The following is a 22,865-nucleotide window of genomic DNA, read 5'->3' on the forward strand; positions in this document are numbered from 1 at the left end:
CCCCTGGACAGATGTGGCCGAGAAAGCCACCATAGAAGAGAATTTCTGGTCTCTTGATCCAGATTCAGAGAAGGGGATAAGTCTGAGTAATCCCCATTCCACTGACTTAGCATGCACAGTTGCAGTGGTCTGAGGTGTAAGCGTGCAAAGGGTACTATGTCCATTGCCGCTACCATTAAGCCGATTCCCTCCATGCATTGAGCCACTGACGGGTGTTGAATGGAATGAAGGGTGCGGCAAGCACTTTGAAGTCTTGTTAGCCTGTCCTCTGTCAGGTAAATCTTCATTTCTACAGAATCTATAAGAGTCCCCAGGAAGGGAACTCTTGTGAGTGGAACGAGTGAACTTTTCTTTTCGTTCACCTTCCATCCATGTGAACTTAGAAATGCCAGCACTAACTCTGTATGAGACTTGGCAGTTTGAAAGCTTGAAGCTTGTATCAGAATGTCGTCTAGGTATGGAGCTACCGAGATTCCCCGCGGTCTTAGTACCGCCAGAAGAGCACCCAGAACCTTTGTGAAGATTCTTGGAGCTGTAGCCAATCCGAATGGAAGAGCCACAAACTGGTAATGCCTGTCTAGGAAGGCAAACCTTAGGTACCGATAATGATCTTTGTGAATCGGTATGTGAAGGTAAGTATCTTTTAAATCTACAGTGGTCATGTACTGACCCTCTTGGATCATAGGTAAAATTGTCCGAATAGTCTCCATCTTGAACGATGGAACTCTTAGGAATTTGTTTAGGATCTTTAAGTCCAGGATTGGTCTGAAAGTTCCCTCTTTTTTGGGAACCACAAACAGATTTGAGTAAAACCCCTGTCCCTGTTCCGATCGTGGAACTGGATGGATTACTCCCATTAACAAGAGCTCTTGTACGCAGCGTAGAAACGCCTCTTTCTTTGTCTGGATTGTTGACAATCTTGACAGATGAAATCTCTCTCTTGGAGGAGAGTATTTGAAGTCCAGAAGGTATCCCTGAGATATTATCTCTAGCGCCCAGGGATCCTGAACATCTCTTGCCCAAGCCTGGGCGAAGAGAGAAAGTCTGCCCCCCACTAGATCCGATCCCGGATCGGGGGCCCTCAATTCATGCTGTCTTAGGGGCAGCAGCAGGTTTCCTAGTCTGCTTGCCCTTGTTCCAGGACTGGTTAGGTTTCCAGCCTTGTCTGTAGCGAGCAACAGCTCCTTCCTGTTTTGGTGCAGAGGAAGTTGATGCTGCTCCAGCTTTGAAATTACGAAAGGAACGAAAATTAGACTGTCTAGTCTTGGCTTTGGCTTTGTCCTGAGGCAGGGCATGGCCTTTACCTCCTGTAATGTCAGCGATAATCTCTTTCAACCCGGGCCCGAATAAGGTCTGCCCTTTGAAAGGTATATTAAGCAATTTAGACTTAGAAGTAACATCAGCTGACCAGGATTTTAGCCACAGCGCCCTGCGTGCCTGAATGGCGAATCCTGAATTCTTCGCCGTAAGTTTAGTAAGATGTACTACGGCCTCAGAAATGAATGAATTTGCTAGTTTAAGGACTCTAAGCCTGTCCGTAATGTCGTCCAGAGTAGCTGAACCAATGTTCTCTTCCAGAGACTCAATCCAGAATGCCGCTGCAGCCGTGATCGGCGCAATGCATGCAAGGGGTTGCAATATAAAACCTTGTTGAACAAACATTTTCTTAAGGTAACCCTCTAACTTTTTATCCATTGGATCTGAAAAAGCACAGCTATCCTCCACCGGGATAGTGGTACGCTTAGCTAAGGTAGAAACTGCTCCCTCCACCTTAGGGACCGTTTGCCATAAGTCCCTTGTGGTGGCGTCTATTGGAAACATTTTTCTAAATATCGGAGGGGGTGAGAACGGCACACCGGGTCTATCCCACTCCTTAGTAACAATTTCAGTAAGTCTCTTAGGTATAGGAAAAACCTCAGTACTCGTCGGTACCGCAAAATATTTATCCAACCTACACATTTTCTCTGGTATTGCAACTGTGTTACAATCATTCAGAGCCGCTAACACCTCCCCTAGTAATACACGGAGGTTTTCCAGTTTAAATTTAAAATTTGAAATATCTGAATCCAGTCTGTTTGGATCAGAACCGTCACCCACAGAATGAAGTTCTCCGTCCTCATGTTCTGCCACCTGTGACGCAGTGTCTGACATGGCCCTAATATTATCAGCGCACTCTGTTCTCACCCCAGAGTGATCACGCTTTTAGCCAAAACCTCAGTCATAACAGTAGCCATATCCTGTAATGTGATTTGTAATGGCCGCCCAGATGTACTCGGCGCTACAATATCACGCACCTCCCTCTGAGCGGGAGATGTAGGTACTGACACGTGAGGCGAGTTAGTCGGCATAACTCTCCCCTCGTTGTTTGGTGAAATTTGTTCAATTTGTACAGATTGACTTTTATTTAAAGTAGCATCAATACAGTTAGTACATAAATTTCTATTGGGCTCCACTTTGGCATTGCAACAAATGACACAGGTATCATCCTCTGAATCAGACATGTTTAACACACTAGCAAATAAACTTGCAACTTGGAAATACAATTCAATTAGAATAATATTAAAACGTACTGTGCCTTTAAGAAGCACAGAAGATCTATGACAGTTGAAAATTAATAAATTGAAACAGTTATAGCCTCAATCCTTGTAAACAACACAACTTTAGCAAAGGTTTAATCCCATTAGCAAAGATAACAAATTCTGAAAGCAGGAAACAAATTACAGAATAAACGTTTTTTATCTCAGTCAAACTATAATTCTCACAGCTCTGCTGAGAGAAATTACCTCCCTCAAAATAAGTTTTGAAGACCCCTGAGCTCTGTAGAGATGAACCGGATCATGCAGGGAATACAATGAGTTGCTGACTGAAATATTTGATGCAGTAAAAGCGCCAAAAAAACGGCCCCTCCCCCTCACACACAGCAGTGAGGGAGAACAGAAACTGTCAGAAAAACAGATTAAGCAACTGCCAAGTGGAAAAATAGTGCCCAAACATTTATTCACTCAGTACCTCAGTAAATGAAAACGATTTTACATTCCAGCAAAAACGTTAAACATAATCTCTAGTTATTAAACAGCTTTATGTATTTCTTACAGTGTAATTCTAGTGAAGTACCATTCCCCAGAATACTGAAGTGTAAAGTATACATACATGACATTATATCGGTATGGCAGGATTTTCTCATCAATTCCATTGTCAGAAAATAAAAACTGCTACATACCTCTATGCAGATTCATCTGCCCGCTGTCCCCTGATCTGAAGTTTACCTCTCCTCAGATGGCCGAGAAACAGCAATATGATCTTAACTACTCCGGCTAAAATCATAACAAAAACTCTGGTAGATTCTTCTTCAAACTCTGCCAGAGAGATAATAACACACTCTGGTGCTATTTTAAAATAACAAACTTTTGATTGAAGATATAAAACTAAGTATAATCACCATAGTCCTCTCACACATCCTATCTAGTCGTTGGGTGCAAGAGAATGACTGGGAGTGACGTAGAGGGGAGGAGCTATATGCAGCTCTGCTGGGTGAATCCTCTTGCACTTCCTGTTGGGGAGGAGTAATATCCCAGAAGTAATGATGACCCGTGGACTGATCACACTTAACAGAAGAAATATAGATTTTCCAAACCCTATAATAAATCTTCCTTGAAACAGACTTACAAGCCTGTATCATAGTGTTAATTACTGAGTCAGAGAAACCTCTATGACTAAGAGCTAAGCGTTCAATTTCCATGCCTTCAAATTTAGAGATTTGAGATCCTGATGGAAACTGGGCCTTGAGATAGAAGGTCTGGTCTTATAGGAAGTGAACAAGGCTGGCAACTGGACATTTGGACAAGATCCGCATACCAAAACCTGTGAGGCCATGCTGGTGCTATCAGAAACACATAAGATTGTTCCAATATGATCTTGGAGATCACCTTTGGAAGAAGAACCAGAGGCGGAAAAATGTAAGCAGGTTGGTAAAACCAGGGAACTGCTAGAGCATCCATAATTTCCTGGACCTGGAAAAGTATCTGGGAAAAACACATATGAATGGAGAGACCACTCCCCCGGATGTAGAGAATGACGGCTGTTCTAATCCGCAAAAGGGATTGCGTCCAATGCTGCAGCCATGAGACCTAAAACTTGCATGCACATAGCCACTGAAGGGAATGATAGAGAGTGATGGTTTAGACAAGCTAAGACCAATTTCATTTGTCTCTTGTCTGTTAGAAAAAGAGTCATGGACACTGAATCTATCTGGAAACATAAGGTGACCTTTGTCTGATGAATCAAGAAACTCTTTGGTAAATTGATCCTCTAACCATGTCTTTGAAGAAACAACATTAGTTGTTTTGTGTGAGATTCTGCTAAATGAAAAGATTGAGCTAGTACCAAGATATCGTCCAAATAAGGAAACACTGCAATACCCTGCTCTCTGATTACAGATAGAAGGGCACCGAGAACCTTTGATAAAATTCTTGGTGCTATTGCTAGGCCAAATGGAAGAGCGACAAATTGGTAATGCTTGTCTAGAAAAGAGAATCTCAGAAAACGATAGTGGTCTGGATGAATCGGAATGTGAAGATAAGCTTCATGCAAGTCTGTTGTGGACATGAAATGACCTTGCTGAACAAAAGACAGAATAGTCCTTATAGTCACCATCTTGAAAGTTGGGACTCTTACAAAACGATTTCAAGTTTTCAGATCCAGGATTGGTCTGAAAGAGTCTTCCTTCATTGGGACAATGAATAGATTTGAATAGAAACCCAATCCCTGTTCCTGCTGAGGAACTGGTACAATCACCCCTGAAAGCTCTAGGTCTAAAAAGAAAATTTATGCTTACCTGATACATTTATTTCTTCTTAGACACGATGAGCCCACGGATCATCTTCATTACTTATGGGATATTCACTTCCTGGTCAGCAGGAAGAGGCAAAGAGCACCACAGCAGAGCTGTTATATAGCTCCTCCCTTCCCTCCCACTCCAGTCATTCGACCGAAGTTAGGAAGAGAAAGGAAAAGCCAAGGTGCAGAGGTGACTGAAGTTTACAATAAAAAACATCCTGTCTAAAAATGAAGAAATAAATTTATCAGGTAAGCATGAATTTTATTTTCTTCTTAAAGATACGATGAGTCCACGGATCATCTTCATTACTTATGGGATCCAATACCCAAGCTAGAGTACACGGATGATACGGGAGGGACAAGACAGGATACCTAAACGGAAGGCACCACTGCATGAAGAACCTTTCTCCCAAAAGCCAAGTATCAAATTTGTAAAGTTTTGTAAAAATGTGAAGAGAAGACCAAGTTGCAGCCTTGCAAATCTGTTCCACAGAAGCTTCATTTTTGAATGCCCATGAGGAAGCAACAGCCCTAGAATGAATGAATGAAGGAATGAGCCGTAATTCTCTCAGGAGGCTGCTGTCCAGCAGTTTTGTAAGCCAAACGTATAATACTCTTCAGCCAAAAAGAAAGAGAAACAGCCGTAGCTTTATGTCCCCTACGTTTGCCTGAAAATTCCACAAACAAAGAGGAAAACTGGCGAAAGTCTTTAGTCGCCTGTAAATAAAACTTTAAAGCACAAACTACATCCAAATTGTGTAAGAGCCTCTCCTTCTTAGAAGAAGGATTAGGACACAAGGAAGGTACAACAATTTCCTGATTAATGTTCCGATCAGAAACAACCTTGGGAAGAAATCCAAATTTCGTACGTAAAACAACCTTATCCGCATGAAAAATAAGGTAAGGAGGCTCACATTGTAATGCTGAAAGCTCAGACACTCTACGAGCAGAAGAAATCGCTACCAAAAATAAAACCTTCCAAGATAACAACTTGATATCTAAGGAATGCATAGGTTCAAACGGAACCCCTTGAAGAACCTTGAGAACTAAATTAAGACTTCATGGAGGAGTAACTGGTCCAAACACAGGCCTAATTCTGGTTAAGGCCTGACAAAAAGACTGAACATCAGGGACATCAACTAGACGCTTGTGTAACAGGATAGATAATGCTGAAATTTGACCCTTTAAAGAACTTGTAGATAATCCTTTCTCCAATCCTTCCTGGAGAAAAGATAAAATCCTAGGAATCCTAACTCTACTCCAGGAGTAGCCATTGGATTCACACCAATAAAGGTATTTACGCCAAATCTTGTGATAAATCTTTCTAGTGACAGGCTTACGAGCCTGAATCAAAGTGTCTATGACTGAGTCAGAAAAACCTCGCTTGGCTAGAATCAACCGTTCAATCTCCAAGCAGTCAGCTTCAGAGAATCTAGATTTGGATGATGGAAGGGTCCCTGAATCAGAAGGTCCTTTCGAAGCGGAAGCCTCCAAGGAGGTAGAGATGCCATCTCCACCAGGTCTGCATACCAGATCCTGCAAGGCCAGGCCGGTGCTATGAGAATCACTGAAGCCCTTTCCTGTTTGATCCGGGCGATCACTCGCGGAAGGAGAGCAAACGGAGGAAACAGATATGTTAGATTGAAGGACCAAGGGTCCGCCAGAGCATCTATCAGCTCCACCTGAGGATCTCTGGATCTCGACCCGTACCTGGGAAGTTTGGTATTCTGCCTGGATGCCATGAGATCCAACTCCAGCTGAACCCATTTGAGGATCAGACTGGAGAACACGTCCAGATGAAGTTCCCACTCCCCCGGATGAAAGGTCTGTCTGCTCAGAAAATCCGCCTCCCAGTTGTCCACCCCTGGGATGTGGATTGCCGACAGACAACAAGAATGGGCCTCCGCCCACTGAATTATTTTGAAAACCTCTGTCATCGACAAGGAACTCCTTGTTCCTCCCTGATGATTGATGTAGGCCACTGACGTTATGTTGTCCGTCTGTAACCTGATAAACTGAACCGAAGCTAGCTGAGGCCAGGTCAGGAGAGCATTGTAGATCGCTCTCAGTTCCAGAATGTTTATGGGCAAAAGAGACTCTGTCTGAGACCATATCCCCTGAGCCCTTAGGGGGCCCCAAACTGCTCCCCACCCCTGAAGGCTGGCATCTGTTGTCACAATCTCCCAGGATGGTCTGCGAAAACATGTTCCCTGGGAGAGATGATCTACAGACAATCACCAAAGAAGAGACTCTCTTGTCTCCTGTGCCAATAGAAGTTGAGGGGACAAGTCCAAATAAGCTCCGTTCCATTGTTTGAGCATGTCCAACTGCAGAGCTCTGAGATGAAAGCGAGCAAACAGGACAATGTCCATTGTCGCTACCATCAGACCTATTAACTCCATGCACTGGGCCACAGAAGGACGAGGAGAAGATTGCAGAGCTCGACAAGTATCGATAATCTTTAATTTCCTGACTTCTGTCAAAAAAATCTTCATAGACAGAGAGTCTATGATGGTCCCTAGGAAGGTCACTCTTGTGTGAGGAACTAAAGAGCTCTTTTCTAGATTCACCTTCCACCTGTGTGACCTTAGGAAAGCCACTACCAAATCCGTGTGTGATTTTGCTAGCTGAAAGAACGGCACCTGAACTACCATATCGTCCAGATACAGCGCCACCGCAATACCTCTTGAACGAAGCACCGCAAGAAGAGATCCTCAGAACCTTTGTGAAGATTCTGGGAGCTGTGGCAAGACCAAAAGGAAGAGCCACAAACTAGAAATGCTTGTCTAGAAAGACAAACCTTAAGAACCCTGTGAATGGGAACATGCAGGTACGCGTCCTTTAAATCTACTGTTGTCATAAACTGACCCTCCTGGATCAAGGGAAGGATGGACGAATAGTTTCCATCCTGAAGGATGGCACTCTGAGAAACTTATTTAGACTCTTGAGGTCTAGAATTGGTCTGAAGTTTCCTTCCTTCTTGGGAACCACAAAACAGATTGAAATAGAATCCCATACTTTGATCTTGAGGTGGAACGGGAACGATCACTCCCAGAGCTAAGAGGTCTTCTACACAATGTAAGAACGCCTCTCTTTTTGTCTGGTCTGTAGATAACCTTGAAATTAGAAACCTGCCCCTGGGAGGACAAATTTTGAACTCCAGCTTGTATCTGTGAGACACTATTTCTATAGCCCAGGGATCCTGAACATCCCGAACCCAGGCTTGAGCGAAAAAAAGAAAGTCTGCCCCCTACCAGATCCATTTGTCCCGGATCGGGGGCAAAACCTTCATGCTGTCTTGGAGTCATTGGCCACCTTCTTGGATTGCTTACCCTTATTCCAAGATTGGGCGGGTCTCCAATTAGATTTAGCTTGTTCCTGCTTAGTTGATGGAGAAGAGGAAGAGAATCCCTTGAAGTTGCGAAAGGAACAAAAATGACTTTGTCTTCCTTTCTGCCTAATCTTTTTGTCCTGAGGGAGAAGGTGACCCTTACCTCCCGTAATGTCAGAAATAATCTCTTTCATCTCAGGACCAAACAGAGTCTTCCACTTGTAAGAGACAGCTAGAAGCTTTGACTTAGATGAAACGTCCGCAGACCAAGGTTTCAGCCATAAGGCCCTGCGAGCCAAGATAGAGAAGCTTGAAATTTTGGCCCCCAACTTAATAACTTGAAGGGTGGCATCCGAGATAAAGTCATTAGCTAGCTTAAGAGCCTTTATCCTGTCTTGGATCTCGTCCAAGGGAGTTTCTTGCCTGAGGGCATCAGCCAGAGCATCAAACCAGTAGGCTGCTGCACTTGTGATGGTAGTTATACAGACCGCCGGTTGCCACTACATACCCTGGTGAACATAAATTTTCATGAGTAGACCGGATCTATAAAAGCACAGCTATCCTCTATAGGGATAGTAGTTCTCTTAGCCAAGGTTGAAACAGCTCCTTCTACCTTAGGAACAGTTTGCCAAACCTCTTTAACTGAGTCAGCTATAGGAAACATCTTCTTGAAAATAGAAGGAGAGAAAGGAATACCAGGTCTCTCCCATTCTCTATTAATAATTTCAGAGGCCTTCTTAGGAACTGGAAAAACATCTGTAAAGGAAGGTACCTCATAATATCTGTCTAATTTGCTAGACTTTGGGGGGGGGGCATCACTGTGGAGTCACTATCATCTAGGGTAATTAAAACCTCTCTAAGTAAGAGACGAAGATGTTCCAGTTTAAACCTGAAAGATACCACTTCTGAGTCGGTCAAAGGTAACACCTCCTCCGAATATGAGATTTCTCCTTCAGATGCCAGAGCAGGAACCTCTTCCTCAGATCTCTGAGAAGAGACTTAGAGATATCTACCACAGCATCAGAAACCTCGCTAACTGCAGAAATGGACTTTCTCTTGCGATGGCCCTGCAACAATGGATAGGCAGACAGAGCATCAGAGATAGTAGTAGACATAAGAGAAGCTATGTCCTGTAGTGAAATTCCAGAAGGAACTACAGTAGACGTGCAGGGCACTGCTGGTGAGGGCGATAATTTTTGGGACACTTGGGGAGAAAGTTGCTGCAGAAATTGACCCTCATCAGAGGACTCTTGGACAACATCTGTCTGAGAGGAGATTGGCTCAGCAAAAATGTTATCCCTAAAATTCACAGTCCTTTCAATACATGTAGGACAGAAAGGGATTGGTGGTTCCACATTTGCATCAAGACACAAAGCACATGTAACAGCTTGCACCTCATCTTGGTCCATTTTTTCCACATAAAATATTGGTATTGAGCAAAAAAAATACTGGGAATAATGATAAAATAAAATTATCAAAAAACGTTACTGTCTCTTTAAATTTAAATGTTTTTTCTTTCTCTTAACAAACTGCTAATTTTGCTGTAGTTACAAAACGGTTAGAAAATTTAAGCAATAATTAAACCTCTGCACCACAGAAACTTGCTGAGGTGCTCCTACCTTAACCAATCCTACCGGATCCCTTGTATAAACGATCCGTTATTGCAACCTGCCAGAAAAACCGAACTAGGACCGCATCTGTGCTAAAAGCGCATGAAAAGTGTTCTACATGCTGCTCTAGCCCAGATAAACCCCAGTACAGCACATCTGAAGACCTGCAACTGCTTGGAAATAGTGCTACAAGCAGATGCTCCAAAAAACAGGAAGTCCTCCATTTTAGTGAAAATTAACTTAGCAACATAACTCCAGCCTCAGTGCCTGCACCTAAATCACTGCTCAAGTAAGACTTCTTTTCTGAAAGTCTGAAACTGTCCCCACATAAGTAAGGTTTACCATTAACCCCTTATGTACCGTAGTGCTAATGAAACAAACACTGAGACTCCTTAGATCCCAGAAAAAGGCAGCACTTACCTCAAACACTGCCTGGCAGTAGGGCAGTTCCCAAGCTTGAGAGGTCCTCTCCCTCACATTGGCCTGAGAGATAAGCAATGCTGAGTCAGTAATAATCTCCGGCTGAAGGATATGGAGCAGCTGAAAATGGGAGGCGCAGTGAGAATTATGTCCCACCAGTTCCCATAGCTCTAAAGCCACCAGAGCTCTACTGTACAGACTGATATGGACTAGGCTACACCCCAGAACAAAGTAGCACTCTCTGACACTACTCATAAAACAAAAAACTCTTGATTGAAGAATCTACACCAACACCTCACTTTACCTGCTTCCTATCACTAACGTAGGCAAAGAGAATGACTGGAGTGGGAGGGAAGGGAGGAGCTATTTAACAGCTCTGCTGTGGTGCTCTTTGCCTCTTCCTGCTGATTAGGAAGTGAATATCCCATAAGTAATGAAGCTGATCCGTGGACTCATTGTGTCTTTAAAAAGAAACACACTTCAGAAAAGCCTGAGCCTTCACAGGGTTTGTTGGAAAATGAGTAAGAAAGAATCTTCCCATGGGAGGTCTTATTCTGAAACCTATTCGATACCCTTGAGAAACAATATTCTGAATCCACTAATTTTGGACAGAATCTGTTCAAATGTCTTGAAATAACTTTAGTCTGCCCCAGAAGAACTGGTTTGAGGGCCACACCTTTATGCAATCTTAGGGGCTGGATTTGGTTTCTTATAAGGCTTGGATTTATTCCAATTCGGAGATGGTCTCCAATTAGAGCCAGAGGCCTTAGGGGAAGGAGAGGTTTTCTGTTCTCTATTCTGACCAAAGGAACAAAAACGATTGGGAGCTTTAAATTTACCCTTAGATTTCTTCTCTTGGGGCAGAAAAACTCCCTTACCCCCAGTGATAGTGGAGATAATAGAATCCAATTGAGAACCATATAAATTAATACCCTGAAAAGATAGAAATAATAATCTAGATTTAGACACCATGTCAGCATTCCAAGATTTAAGCCATAAAGCTCTTCTAGTTAGAATAGCTAAAGACATAGATTTGACATTAATCTTAGTGACATCAACTATAGCATCACAAATGAAATGATTTGCATGTTAAAGTAAAAGAACAATGCTAGATAGTTCAGAATCTGATAACTGCTGCGCTAAACTGTCCAACCAAAAAGTTGAAGCAGCAGCAACATCAGCCATAGAAAAAGCTGATCTAAAAAACAGAATTTATGTTTACCTGATAAATTACTTTCTCCAACGGTGTGTCCGGTCCACGGCGTCATCCTTACTTGTGGGATATTCTCTTCCCCAACAGGAAATGGCAAAGAGCCCAGCAAAGCTGGTCACATGATCCCTCCTAGGCTCCGCCTACCCCAGTCATTCGACCGACGTTAAGGAGGAATATTTGCATAGGAGAAACCATATGATACCGTGGTGACTGTAGTTAAAGAAAATAAATCATCAGACCTGATTAAAAAACCAGGGCGGGCCGTGGACCGGACACACCGTTGGAGAAAGTAATTTATCAGGTAAACATAAATTCTGTTTTCTCCAACATAGGTGTGTCCGGTCCACGGCGTCATCCTTACTTGTGGGAACCAATACCAAAGCTTTAGGACACGGATGAAGGGAGGGAGCAAATCAGGTCACCTAAATGGAAGGCACCACGGCTTGCAAAACCTTTCTCCCAAAAAATAGCCTCAGAAGAAGCAAAAGTATCAAACTTGTAAAATTTGGTAAAAGTGTGCAGTGAAGACCAAGTCGCTGCCCTACATATCTGATCAACAGAAGCCTCGTTCTTGAAGGCCCATGTGGAAGCCACAGCCCTAGTGGAATGAGCTGTGATTCTTTCAGGAGGCTGCCGTCCGGCAGTCTCGTAAGCCAATCTGATGATGCTTTTAATCCAAAAAGAGAGAGAGGTAGAAGTTGCTTTTTGACCTCTCCTGTTACCAGAATAAACAACAAACAAGGAAGATGTTTGTCTAAAATCCTTTGTAGCATCTAAATAGAATTTTAGAGCGCGAACAACATCCAAATTGTGCAACAAACGTTCCTTCTTCGAAACTGGTTTCGGACACAAAGAAGGCACGACTATCTCCTGGTTAATGTTTTTGTTAGAAACAACTTTTGGAAGAAAACCAGGTTTAGTACGTAAAACCACCTTATCTGCATGGAACACCAGATAAGGAGGAGAACACTGCAGAGCAGATAATTCTGAAACTCTTCTAGCGGAAGAAATTGCAGCCAAAAACAAAACTTTCCAAGATAATAACTTAATATCAACGGAATGTAAGGGTTCAAACGGAACCCCCTGAAGAACTGAAAGAACTAAGTTGAGACTCCAAGGAGGAGTCAAAGGTTTGTAAACAGGCTTGATTCTAACCAGAGCCTGAACAAAGGCTTGAACATCTGGCACAGCTGCCAGCTCTTTGTGAAGTAACACAGACAAGGCAGAAATCTGTCCCTTCAAGGAACTTGCAGATAATCCTTTCTCCAATCCTTCTTGAAGAAAGGATAGAATCCTAGGAATCTTTACCTTGTCCCAAGGGAATCCTTTAGATTCACACCAACAGATATATTTTTTCCATATTTTGTGGTAAATTTGTCTAGTTACAGGCTTTCTGGCCTGAACAAGAGTATCAATAACAGAATCTGAGAACCCTCGCTTTGATAAGATCAAGCGTTCAATCTCCAAGCAGTCAGCTGGAGTAGGACCAGATTCGGATGTTCGAACGGACCTTGAACAAGAAGGTCTCGTCTCAAAGGTAGCTTCCATGGTGAAGCCGATGACATATTCACCAGATCTGCCTACCAAGTCCTGCGTGATTACGCAGGAGCTATCAAGATCACCCACGCCCTCTCCTGATTGATCCTGGCTACCAGCCTGGGGATGAGAGGAAACGGCGGGAATACATAAGCTAGGTTGAAGGTCCAAGGTGCTACTAGTGCATCTACTAGAGTCGCCTTGGGATCCCTGGATCTGGACCCGTAGCAAGGAACCTTGAAGTTCTAACGAGAGGCCATCAGATCCATGTCTGGAATGCCCCACAGTTGAGTGATTTGGGCAAAGATTTCCGGATGGAGTTCCCACACCCCCGGATGCAATGTCTGACGAATCAGAAAATCCGCTTCCCAAGTATCCACTCCTGGGATGTGGATTGCAGACAGGTGGCAGGAGCGAGTCTCCGCCCATTGAATGATTTTGGTCACTTCTTCCATCGCCAGGGAACTCCTTGTTCCCCCCTGATGGTTGATGTACGCAACAGTCGTCATGTTGTCTGATTGAAACCGTATGAACTTGGACCTCGCTAGCTGAGGCCAAGCCTTGAGAGCATTGAATATCGCTCTCAGTTCCAGAATATTTATCGGTAGAAGAGATTCTTCCCGAGACCAAAGACCCTGAGCTTTCAGGGATCCCCAGACCGCGCCCCAGCCCATCAGACTGGCGTCGGTCGTGACAATGACCCACTCTGGTCTGCGGGAGGTCACCCCTTGCGACAGGTTGTCCAGGGACAGCCACCAACGGAGTGAGTCTCTGGTCCTCTGATTTACTTGTATCTTCGGAGACAAGTCTGTATAGTCCCCATTCCACTGACTGAGCATACACAATTGAAATGGTCTTAGATGAATGCGCGCAAAAGGAACTATGTCCATTGCCGCTACCATCAAACCTATCACTTCCATGCACTGTGCTATGGAAGGAAGAGGAACGGAAGGAAGTATCCGACAAGAGTTTAGAAGTTTTGTTTTTCTGGTCTCTGTCAGAAAAATCCTCATTTCTAAGGAGTCTATTATTGTTCCCAAGAAGGGAACTCTTGTCGACGGAGATAGAGAACTCTTTTCCACGTTCACTTACCATCCGTGAGATCTGAGAAAGGCCAGGACTATGTCCGTGTGAGCCTTTGCTTGAGGAAGGGACGACGCTTGAATCAGAATGTCGTCCAAGTAAGGTACTACAGCAATGCCCCTTGGTCTTAGCACCGCCAGAAGGGACCCTAGTACCTTTGTGAAAATCCTTGGAACAGTGGCTAATCCGAAAGGAAGCGCCACGAACTGGTAATGCTTGTCCAGGAATGCAAACCTTAGGAACCGATGATGTTCCTTGTGAACAGGAATATGTAGATACGCATCCTTTAAATCCACCGTGGTCAAGAATTGACCTTCCTGGATGGAAGGATTGTTCGAATGGTTTCCATTTTGGACGATGGAACCTTGAGAAACTTGTTTAGGATCTTGAGATCTAAGATTGGTCTGAACGTTCCCTCTTTTTTGGGAACTACGAACAGATTGGAGTAGAACCCCATCCCTCGTTCTTTTAATGGAACAGGATGAATCACTTCCAGAGGATAACCTTGGAAGACTATTTCTAGCGCCCAAGGATCCAGAACATCTCTTGCCCAAGCCTGAGTGAAGAGAGAGAGTCTGCCCCCCACCAAATCCGGTCCCGGATCGGGGGCCCGCATCTCATGCTGTCTTGGGAGCAGTGGCAGGTTTCTTGGCCTGCTTTCCTTTGTTCCAACCTTGCCTTGGTCTCCAGGCTGGATTGGCTTGAGAAGTATTACCCTCCTGCTTAGAGGACGTAGCACTTGGGGCTGGTCCGTTTCTGCGAAAGGGACGAAAATTAGGTTTATTTTTGGCCTTGAAAGACCTATTCTGAGGAAGGGCGTGGCCCTTGCCCCCAGTGATATCAGAGATAAACTCTTTCAAGTCAGGGCCAAACAGTGTTTTCCCCTTGAATGGAATGTCAAACAATTTGTTCTTGGAAGACGCATCCGCTGACCAAGATTTTAACCAAAGCGCTCTGCGCGCCACAATAGCAAACCCAGAATTTTTCGCCGCTAATCTAGCCAATTGCAAGGTGGCGTCTAGGGAGAAAGAATTAGCCAATTTAAGAGCACGAATTCTGTCCATAATCTCCTCATAAGAAGAAGAATTACTAATAATCGCCTTTTCTAGCTCATCGCACCAGAAACACGCGGCTGTAGTGACAGGGACAATGCATGCAATTGGTTGTAGAAGGTAACCTTGCTGAACAAACATCTTTTTTAGCAAACCTTCTAATTTTTTATCCATAGGATCTTGGAAAGCACAACTATCTTCTATGGGTATAGTGGTGCGCTTGTTTAGAGTAGAAACCGCCCCCTCGACCTTGGGGACTGTCCGCCATAAGTCCTTTCTAGGGTCGACTATAGGAAACAATTTTTTAAATATGGGGGGAGGTACGAAAGGTACACCGGGCCTGTCCCATTCTTTATTAACAATGTACGCCACCCGCTTGAGTATAGGAAAAGCTTCGGGGGGCCCCGGGGCCTCTAGGAACTTGTCCATTTTACATAGTGTTTCTGGAATGACCAGATAATCACAATCATCCAAATTGGATGACACCTCCTTAAGCAGAGCGCGGAGATGTTCCAACTTAAATTTAAAAGTAATCACATCAGGTTCAGCTTGTTGAGAAATTTTTCCTGAATCTGAAATTTCTCCCTCAGACAAAACCTCCCTGGCCCCCTCAGACTGGTGTAGGGGCCCTTCAGAAACAATATCATCAGCGGCCTCATGCTCTTCAGTATTTTCTAAAACAGAGCAGTCGCGCTTTCGCTGATAAGTGGGCATATTGGCTAAAATGTTTTTGATAGAATTATCCATTACAGCCGTTAATTGTTGCATAGTAAGGAGTATTGGCACGCTAGATGTACTAGGGGCCTCCTGTATGGGCAAAACTGGTGTAGACGAAGGAGGGGATGATGCAGTACCATGCTTACTCCCCTCACTTGAGGAATCATCTTGGGCATCATTTTTACTAAATTTATTATTTTACAAAAAATACCCAGATTAAATGATTCCTCAAGGCTAAATATGTGTAAATATGATCGATTTAGCCCAGAAAATGTCTACAGTCTTAATAAGCCCTTGTGAAGCCCTTATTTACTGTGTGAATAAAAATGGCTTACCGGATCCCATAGGGAAAATGACAGCTTCCAGCATTACATCGTCTTGTTAGAATGTGTCATACCTCAAGCAGCAAAAGACTGCACACTGTTCCCCCAACTGAAGTTAATTCCTCTCAACAGTCCTGTGTGGAACAGCCATGGATTTTAGTAACGGTTGCTAAAATCATTTTCCTCATACAAACAGAAACCTTCATCTCTTTTCTGTTTCAGAGTAAATAGTACATACCAGCACTATTTTAAAATAACAAACTCTTGATTGAATAATAAAAACTACAGTTAAACACTAAAAAACTCTAAGCCATCTCCGTGGAGATGTTGCCTGTACAACGACAAAGAGAATGACTGGGGTAGGCGGAGCCTAGGAGGGATCATGTGACCAGCTTTGCTGGGCTCTTTGCCATTTCCTGTTGGGGAAGAGAATATCCCACAAGTAAGGATGACGCCGTGGACCGGACACACCTATGTTGGAGAAATATAGCCAGTATGTAAATATGCTATTCTAAGGTAAGATTCAAGCTTTCTATCTAAAGGATCCTTAAAAAAAGTACTATCTTCCATAGGAATAGTAGTACGTTTGGCAAGAGTGGAAATAGCCCCATTAACCTTAGGGACCTATTCCCAAAACTCTAGACTAGCCACAGGTAAAGGATACAACTTCTTAAACATAGAAGAAGGGTTAAAAGAGGTACCAAGTTTAAACCATTATTTAGCAATCATATTGGAGATAGCATCTGGAATAGGAAAAACTTCAGGAGTAACCTTAGAAGTCTTAAATACAGAATTTAAACGATTATTAGCTTTGCTATCAGGAGGACTAGACTCCTCAATACCCAAAATAAACAATACTTCCTTTAATAGAGAACGAATATGTTCAATTTTAAATAAAAAACAAGATTTGTCAATTTCTGTCTCTGATGCAGGATCCTCTGAGTCAGAGGAACCCTCATCAGTAGAGGATATTTCAGTATGCTGTCGGTCAGTACAAAATTCATTAGGTTTGGAAAGACCTTTTACGTTTATTTGAAGGCGGAATAGCAGTCATAGCCTTCTCTATGGCTTCAGCAATAAAAAATGTCATATCTGCAGGAATATCATGTACATTAGACTAAGAAGGAATAACAGTAGATGTATTTGTACTCATAGAAACATTATCAGCATGTAATAATTTGTCATAACAAATGCCACATAATTGAGCTGACGAAATAGGATCAGCTTGTTTACAACAAACACACTTAGCTTTGGTAGAATCTAAGGAGACAAAGTTTGTAAAACTGAGGTATGAGTGAGGTGGGAGGTGTATTTATAGGCATTTGAGGTTTGGGAAACTTTGGCCCCTCCTGGCAGGAATGTATATCCCATACGTCACTAGCTCATGGACTCTTGCCACCTATATGAAAGAAAAGGGTCTTTCCTCTTTTAATGTGAGGTCTCAGCTGTGCTTTGTCAGATTTTGTGGTGCAGCTGAGACATTCATTTTAATGATGTGATGCAATACAAAGCAAATAGGACTAGATTTCTTTCCAGTGCATGGAGAGTCCACAATTCCATTCAATTACTGTTGGGAAATTCACCGCCTGGACCCTGGAGGGTAAGTCCTTTTTACTTATTTAATCTTTTCCCTTGGGAATAACGTTATCTCAGGGAGAGAGGGACTGTTATAAGTGACCAACTGGCCCCTCCATTGCCCTCATGGAAGTGGTCTAGGGACGTTGGTATTATCCTTTCCTGGGGATATCATTTTATTTTAGAGCAGCCTGGAGCTCCACTCTTATGCATAGAAATGATATGGGGTAAAATGAATCCTAAATATATCCCATCTGTATTTACAGAAAACAGATCCTGACATTGCATGGCACTTCCATGCAAGTCTAGAGTCTATCTAGAAGGAGAGAGTCCCTACCAAGGGCCTGTAGACAGCTATCTGTATCTTCTTGCATGTGAATTGTAGTGCAAGATTGTACTTGGTCTAGGTACAAATCACATTATTAAATGGAGATAAAACCCTCCTTTTTCTTTCTCACTATTCAGATAGAGCAAGTGATATTGAACAACTTGCACAGGTAGGCTGCTGATTGGTTGCTGCACATATATTTGTCATGTTATTGGCTCACCCAATGCGTTCAGCTAGCTTCCAGTAGCGCATTGCTGCTTCTTCAACAAATGATACCAAGAGAATGAAACACATTAGATATTAGAAGTACTTACTTCTCTTGCATCCGATAGCTTATGCACGCATGCACCCAGTTTATTTTTATCATCAAATTTGCTTTGTTCTCTTGGTATTCTTTGTTAAAAGCTACACCAAGGTAAGCTCTTATGTTAATTTTACAGCCCTAAACACGCATCTAATCTCAGAACAGTTTGAGAGTTTTCACAGTTAGACAGTGCTAGTTCATGTGTGCCATATAGATAACATTGTGCTCACGCCCATGGAGTTATTTAGGAGTATGCACTGATTGGCTAAAATGCAAGTCTGTCAAAAGAACTTAAATAAGGGGGCAGTCTGCAGAGGCTTAGATACAAGGTAATCACAGAGGTAAAAATGATATGAATATAACAGTGTTGGTGATACAAAACTGGGAAAAGGGTAATAAAGGGATTATCTATCTTTTTAAACAATAATAATTCTGGAGTAGACTGTCCCTTTAATGATGACATTTATTATTCATTATCACCCACCTGCCTTAATTTGTTACATATAACAAACAGATTAATTTGACTCTACACAAACAACAAGTTATTAGATTTATTAAAACAATACACATAGAAAATTAAGGATTCACATTTAGTAAACTTCGTAACACAGAACTTTTACAGACGTTATAAAATTAAACACAGTTTGAAAAGCACTTTGCCCTCTATTTCTTTTTTAAATGTACAGTGTAGTAGGACCAGTGAGGAAGATAAAATAAATTATGGACTTCTTTCTAATTAATAAAAACTATTGCCCCATTCCAATTAATCAGAAGAGCAAATATTGTATTCTGTGATTGTGGCTTCAGTTTCTAAGCCATTACATTTCATTTGAATAACCAAGTTGTATATATGATGTAATAAAAAAATCTGATTAAATACAAAAAAGCACTTCATTGGATTTTTAAGACTTTTTTAAGAGATTTCACAGACCTTTACAGAAGCAAAGTATATGCAGTCAACGCAGAACACAAATATGGTGCACCAATGATTCAATAATGACTTTACCTACCTAATGTGTTTGACATCATTTTTGTTTTTTATTAACAACTAATATAAATTCATGATTGGTAGTATGCTGGGGCTGTATAGTGTAATATTATGGATCTGAATAAGGCTGTTGAATTCTATCAATGCAAGATATTGATGACATAAATTTAGTGCAATTCCACTGGAAACCCCCCCACGAAATAACAGGTTTCTAAAGGTTTTCAAATGGAATGGAATGCCTTCAAATTCGAAAAGCCCATAGAAAGCCTTGTGAGATATCTTGTTTAGCTCTTCCAATGCTCTGAAATAGACCCCTATGTTTCTAGTTATGGATAAACATAAATAAATTATGATGATGTTTTTTTTAATAATTAAATAATAAATATTTAACATTAATGATACAAAATTAATAATAAAGAAAACATAGTTTTAAATGTAATTTACATAGGGGTGGGCAGCCTCCTGGGAATGTTACATTTAAGGATTTGAGTCAGTAAAGAAAGCTATGTGTTACACATTGTTTCTCTGGTCACGTGTAGCTAATACACAGTATTCTATTCAGATGCAGCATCTATGCATTAGTTCTCTGGTCACGTGTAGCTAATACACAGTCTTCTATTCAGATGCAGCATCTATGCATTAGTTCTCTGGTCACGTGTAGCTAATACACAGTCTTCTATTCAGATGCAGCATCTATGCATTAGTTCTCTGGTCACGTGTAGCTAATACACAGTCTTCTATTCAGATGCAGTATCTATGCATCAGTTCTCTGGTCACGTGTAGCTAATACACAGTCTTCTATTCAGATGCAGCATCTATGCATTAGTTCTCTGGTCACGTGTAGCTAATACACAGTCTTCTATTCAGATGCAGCATCTATGCATTAGTTCTCTGGTCACGTGTAGCTAATACACAGTCTTCTATTCAGATGCAGCATCTATGCATTAGTTCTCTGGTCACGTGTAGCTAATACACAGTATTCTATACAGATGCAGCATCTATGCATCAGTTCTCTGGTCACGTGTAGCTAATACACAGTATTATATTCAGATGCAGCATCTATGCATTAGTTCTCTGGTCACGTGTAGCTAATACACAGTCTTCTATTCAGATGCAGCATCTATGCATTAGTTCTCTGGTCACGTGTAGCTAATACACAGTCTTCTATTCAGATGCAGCATCTATGCATTAGTTCTCTGGTCACGTGTAGCTAATACACAGTATTCTATACAGATGCAGCATCTATGCATCAGTTCTCTGGTCACGTGTAGCTAATACACAGTATTCTATTCAGATGCAGCATCTATGCATTAGTTCTCTGGTCACGTGTAGCTAATACACAGTATTCTCTATAGATGCAGCATCTATGCATTAGTTCTCTGGTCACGTGTAGCTAATACACAGTCTTCTATTCAGATGCAGCATCTATGCATTAGTTCTCTGGTCACGTGTAGCTAATACACAGTCTTCTATTCAGATGCATCATCTATGCATTAGTTCTCTGGTCACGTGTAGCTAATACACAGTCTTCTATTCAGATGCAGTATCTATGCATCAGTTCTCTGGTCACGTGTAGCTAATACACAGTCTTCTATTCAGATGCAGCATCTATGCATTAGTTCTCTGGTCACGTGTAGCTAATACACAGTCTTCTATTCAGATGCAGCATCTATGCATTAGTTCTCTGGTCACGTGTAGCTAATACACAGTCTTCTATTCAGATGCAGCATCTATGCATTAGTTCTCTGGTCACGTGTAGCTAATACACAGTCTTCTATTCAGATGCAGTATCTATGCATCAGTTCTCTGGTCACGTGTAGCTAATACACAGTCTTCTATTCAGATGCAGCATCTATGCATTAGTTCTCTGGTCACGTGTAGCTAATACACAGTCTTCTATTCAGATGCAGCATCTATGCATTAGTTCTCTGGTCACGTGTAGCTAATACACAGTCTTCTATTCAGATGCAGCATCTATGCATTAGTTCTCTGGTCACGTGTAGCTAATACACAGTATTCTATACAGATGCAGCATCTATGCATCAGTTCTCTGGTCACGTGTAGCTAATACACAGTATTATATTCAGATGCAGCATCTATGCATTAGTTCTCTGGTCACGTGTAGCTAATACACAGTCTTCTATTCAGATGCAGCATCTATGCATTAGTTCTCTGGTCACGTGTAGCTAATACACAGTCTTCTATTCAGATGCAGCATCTATGCATTAGTTCTCTGGTCACGTGTAGCTAATACACAGTATTCTATACAGATGCAGCATCTATGCATCAGTTCTCTGGTCACGTGTAGCTAATACACAGTATTCTATTCAGATGCAGCATCTATGCATTAGTTCTCTGGTCACGTGTAGCTAATACACAGTCTTCTCTATAGATGCAGCATCTATGCATTAGTTCTCTGGTCACGTGTAGCTAATACACAGTCTTCTATTCAGATGCAGCATCTATGCATTAGTTCTCTGGTCACGTGTAGCTAATACACAGTCTTCTATTCAGATGCAGCATCTATGCATTAGTTCTCTGGTCACGTGTAGCTAATACACAGTCTTCTATTCAGATGCAGTATCTATGCATCAGTTCTCTGGTCACGTGTAGCTAATACACAGTCTTCTATTCAGATGCAGCATCTATGCATTAGTTCTCTGGTCACGTGTAGCTAATACACAGTCTTCTATTCAGATGCAGCATCTATGCATTAGTTCTCTGGTCACGTGTAGCTAATACACAGTCTTCTATTCAGATGCAGCATCTATGCATCAGTTCTCTGGTCACGTGTAGCTAATACACAGTATTCTATACAGATGCAGCATCTATGCATCAGTTCTCTGGTCACGTGTAGCTAATACACAGTATTCTATTCAGATGCAGCATCTATGCATTAGTTCTCTGGTCAGGTGTAGCTAATACACAGTCTTCTATTCAGATGCAGCATCTATGCATTAGTTCTCTGGTCACGTGTAGCTAATACACAGTCTTCTATTCAGATGCAGTATCTATGCATCAGTTCTCTGGTCACGTGTAGCTAATACACAGTATTCTATTCAGATGCAGCATCTATGCATCAGTTCTCTGGTCACGTGTAGCTAATACACAGTATTCTATACAGATGCAGCATCTATGCATCAGTTCTCTGGTCACGTGTAGCTAATACACAGTCTTCTATTCAGATGCAGCATCTATGCATTAGTTCTCTGGTCACGTGTAGCTAATACACAGTCTTCTATTCAGATGCAGTATCTATGCATCAGTTCTCTGGTCACGTGTAGCTAATACACAGTATTCTATACAGATGCAGCATCTATGCATCAGTTCTCTGGTCACGTGTAGCTAATACACAGTATTCTATTCAGATGCAGCATCTATGCATTAGTTCTCTGGTCACGTGTAGCTAATACACAGTATTCTATTCAGATGCAGCATCTATGCATCAGTTCTCTGGTCACGTGTAGCTAATACACAGTATTCTATACAGATGCAGCATCTATGCATTAGTTCTCTGGTCACGTGTAGCTAATACACAGTATTCTATAC

The sequence above is a fragment of the Bombina bombina genome, chromosome 8 (assembly GCF_027579735.1).
Source record: "Bombina bombina isolate aBomBom1 chromosome 8, aBomBom1.pri, whole genome shotgun sequence".
NCBI lineage: Eukaryota > Metazoa > Chordata > Amphibia > Anura > Bombinatoridae > Bombina > Bombina bombina.